The following is a 5,009-nucleotide window of genomic DNA, read 5'->3' on the forward strand; positions in this document are numbered from 1 at the left end:
GGGGGATGTTAGAGTCTATCAATCAGGAGTGGTTCACAAGGGGGTTCACAGTAACAGCTCAAAAGCACTGTGAAGCATGCTAAATCTGCATTATGCAAAATTCTGGTAGACCAGTAAAGGTTACAGGACCCGGAGCACATCCACCTCCCACCAGGCCATTTGAGCACCTAATGCTGGATTTCATTGAGCTTAGCCCATCAGAGGGTAAGAAGCACTGTCTGGTGGTGGTCGACATGTGGTCCAAATGGGTTGAAGCTTTCCCAGTAAAAGCACAGACAGCAAATGCTGTGGCAAAGGCACTACTGAGGGAAATAATTCCTAGATGGGGACTACCAGACAAAATTTCTAGTGACAACGGTTCACATTTTGCTAATGAGGCCATTACGCAGATAGGAGAATACATGGGCATGGACATCAGGAAGCATTGTGCTTATCACCCGCAGAGTGAGGGTGGGGTGGAAAGAGAGAACGACACAATCAAAAACAAACTAGCAAAATGCTGTGCAGACACAGGTCTGTCATGGACACAAGCTCTGCCCATTGTGCTGATGTACATGAGGATGCGGAAAAGAACACGGAGTCAACTCAGCCCATTTGAAATCCTTTTTGGGGCTCCTCCACAGATTGGACTCAAGGCTCCAGGATGTCCTCTTCCCTCCACAACTTTGTGTGAGGATGCTATGTTGTCATATTGTGTTAACCTATCATCCACTTTAGCAGACATCCAACGTCAGGTAGCCGCAGCCTTGCCTACTCCTGCCACTGGTCCGCTTCACCGCCTTCAACCCGGCTGATCAAGGATTTCCGGAGAAAGAGTTGGAAATCCAATCGTTGGCAAGGTCCCTACCAGGTGCTTCTCGTCACCCAGACAGTGGTCAAGGTCGCCGAGAGAGCTACATGGGTCCACGCCAGCCACTGCAAGGTCGTAGTCACAGGAAAGGAGAAACGATAGAAGGAGATGACGACAAGTGACGTGTCCAAGTCACCAATAGAAAGAGATGACAACAAGTGATGTGTCCAAGTCACCAACAGAGATGACAACAAGTGACGTGTCCAAGTCACCAATAGAGAGAGATGACAACAAGTGACGTGTCCAAGTCACCAACAGAGATGACAACAAGTGACGTGTCCAAGTCACCAACAGAGATGACAACAAGTGACGTGTCCAAGTCACCAACAGAGATGACAACAAGTGACGTGTCCAAGTCACCAACAGAGATGACAACAAGTGACGTGTCCTAGTCACCACCAGCACCACACTGGCACTACATACACCAACACACACTACACACAAGGTGTCACGAGCGAGTGCCAGCTGAGCGGTTCCATATGCTCTCTGGTTCCTCGTTTGTGTTATCGGTGTGCGGAGTCTGACTGTCCGTGTCACGAAATCGACCGAGAGAATACACTCACACACACCATGGAACATTTCCCCCTCGTGATGAGGGCTCGCCTGGAGAGACGACAACGCAACCGTGAGCAATGTGAATACTACTGGAGAGCCTGGACAATCATAGAATGGTTCCTCTGCATACTTGCCATGATAGTTGTGTTAGGACTAGTCCTATATTTTATGTATCCAGGGTCAGCACACAGCATGTCAGCCAAAATCTCCTCTCTTATGCTTACATTATATTGGAGTCTGTCCTCCACAAAAACAGCCAGTTTTCTATGATATATTTGTGATGTGTTTACTTAAACCAGCGATTGAGTGTATTCATTGATGTGTTATATCAGTCTATCCTGTCATTTGTTTTTTTTATTGATCAAGTATGATCAAAAGGGGAGAATGTAGTGGACATTTTTATTATATCCTTATATGCTTAAACCAAATGCTTCTTATTTCCTGAGATGTGCTTTATTATTATCATTCTACTCTCCGTTGGGTTTATTCCCAGGCGCTGCAAGGCTACAGCTGCTTTGGCCTACTGGGAGACTCATACACAGTCACACAAGAACCGTTATGCTATCTGCTCAAGGCCAGAAGGTGTCTAATAACAATGTGACCGTGTGAACACAAGAGCTTCAAATAAATAACCAAAAGACAGCTTTTCTCGATTCACCATTTATTTGTTTTGATCATTTTGACTTGTACTCTCCAGCCGTGTTGGGTCCAAGATTTCCATAACAGTATTCATTCCACCCAAAACAACAACAACAAATATTTTAAAAAATATATATATAATTTTTTTTTAAATAATTTTTTTTTAATATATTTTTGTATGTGTGAGTGTGTGTACTAGGTGTGTGTAAGTGTAGGTGTGTGTATGTGTAGGTGTGTATGTGTAGGTGTGCGGGTATGTGTAGGTGTGTGTAGCTGTGTGGGGATGTGTGTGTATGTACCAACGCACTATACAATAAACTACACTGTAGGTCATTGTGTGTAAGTGTACTTGCACAATAAAAAAAACGGAAACATAAGTGACATTTGACTCCAACTGGGGCAGATTTATTTCAAACATTTTACCAACACACTATAGGCATGTAAAAACAAACATTTTACCAATGTACTATACAATAAAATCACACTAGGTATATAAAAACAACAAGTAATTGTTTTTAAATAAACACTGATGTGTTGGGAGGGACCGGTTGGGACATATTGCGCTGTAGGACGTTGACCAATCACGAAGCGTCATTTCTTCACTGGCAGCAAAAACAACCAATCACAGCAGTGCTGTCTGGCTGGCTCTGTCCAATCATAAACAAGAAGTGTTGTCCCTAAAGGAATACCCTTTCCGTCCAATGTGAAATACTGTGGCGTTTTGTGAAATGCTGTGGCGTTTTCTGAAACGCACCGCGGCCCGCTCTCGGGGGGACGGGGGACGGTGGGGGTCGTCATAATCAAGCCCCCAGGAAGTGCGCCGGAGTCTGATGAGAATATTCGTGCTGGTCAAACGGCGGTACTACACTTCCTTTAGGTTGCTGGGCCCGGAAACCCTTTTTCCCATTGACTTACATTGGGAAAGAGTGGTCTGTAACTCGTTGGATAATTTTTTTTAAACTAAATAAACAACCCAGTATGAACGTTTGTATAGCCCTTATTAAAAACAATCGTTCCTCAAGTTGTAAAAATGTGCTAATAACGTTATTCTGAGAGTTATTTCCCTCTGCATTATGAACGCGCATCTAACCCACGGGACCGCGCCGCCCGGCACGTTCACGTTACGTGTTCAGCACTACATGAGTTTCTCTTTACCCATGGATGCACAATAACAACGGACCATATCGCCTTACTGCCAACCCACGGAGCTGTAATAATGGATATATTGCACATGTTTGCTGTAATTCATCATTTGTAAAATATTATACTACATGGGCTGTATGATGTACATCTTGTACCGTAAATGTTGTATTAAATAAAGTTAATATTACCGACGTAGATTAACGTTCCTGTAGCTTCTTATTGCACTTGCAATTGTTTTAGTTACTTGTGGACTACTTAACATGAATAATCACAGTTACTATCCTTTTACTCCATCACATTTCAAAAATAAATAGGCTATTGTTATTTTAACTCCACCACAGTAATCCATCATCAGCTACTTTTTAGATAAAGTTTTAACTCACAATTGATCATAACAGGCTTCAACATATACATTTTTATATATTACCAAGTGGTTTCATGTACAACCCACACAAGTATCATGCTAAATGAAGCTCTGTTGCTTGGATATCACTAGATCCTGATGTCAGCGTAATATAAAAGTAGGCTACATAACGATTGACGTGTAATTTAGCATAATTTACTAGCTAGCCACTAGCTGCTAACTGCCGCCTCGTTAATATAAATCCAGTAGGCTACCATGCTGTCATGAACGCGCGGTGCTGTTACGTGTACGCAAATTCACGTGCTTAATGTGAACGAGCCTTTTGGGCGTCGTGGTTAAAGTTGCGCATGCTCTATGAGTGCACATACGGGTACTTCTCAGGCATGCCGGGTAATCTGTGACGTTTCGCTCTCTCAAAAGTTGGGCCATTTTGTCATCATGCGCTAATGAGCAACTCTCATAGGAATGAATTAGGCCCCGCCTCCCACGCTGTATCCAGTTCTTATTATACATCCATGCGTATACTGCCATCCGAAGTCCCCGTCCGGAAGTCCCCGGAGTTGGGGACGAGTAAATCGCCAGAACGCTGACACCTCCTCATCACTCCACCGCTCCCATGTTTTTTTTTGTGTTGCCATAAGTTAGTCTCTCTCCGTTGGTACGCTAGGCTAATGCTAATGCTAATAATGCTAATGTGAGCAAATACAATGGCGGCTTCACAAAACTTTTCCGAGTTTTACAGGGCGTGGTTTGCATTCCGCCCAGCCAATCAGACATAGGAACCTTTTTCTCCCACGAAAGTACCTGCTCTAGCAGGGACGGAAAAGGGGGTAAAAAAGGTTCTGATTAACTAATTTTTGTCCTGGCTCTTTTTGGTGTGAATGCGACATTTCGGAACTATCGCGGATCTAAAGTGGGAAAAGTACTGCGGTGTGAACGCGACTATTGCTTGTGCTATTAACTTCCGTGAGCGGTTTACATAGTCCTGACTGAAGGTGTCAGCCAACCACATATGCTAGCCAGGAGCTAGCTTCAGATGATCAGAGCACTGCGGTGAAACAACCCAAATAGCCTACAACAATTTAGCTTCTCAATAATTATTATATAAATAATGAAAGCGAGTCATGTTGAATTGATAAGTCAAAATCAACTTACTGAAAAATGTTTCTGACTGCGATGTTATACTGAGACAAACAGCAGGAGGAACGCTCGACCGTGTGCACATGGACGCAAACTTGAACGCAACCTAGCGTTAGTTTTGTGCGCTAGATTGATTAATTAACCAAAGTTACACAAATTATATTTCAGTCAAAATACTGTATACATACCAGGGTTTCCGTTAGCCGGTAATTACCGGTTTTTAGCTGGTAACATTTATAAAAAACCGGTAAATTCAAAACCTGACGGTCAAAATGTCTGGTAATAATTAGGGAGGCTCCGATCGATCGGCCGCCGGTC

Source organism: Pseudochaenichthys georgianus, chromosome 13 (assembly GCF_902827115.2).
Source record: "Pseudochaenichthys georgianus chromosome 13, fPseGeo1.2, whole genome shotgun sequence".
NCBI lineage: Eukaryota > Metazoa > Chordata > Actinopteri > Perciformes > Channichthyidae > Pseudochaenichthys > Pseudochaenichthys georgianus.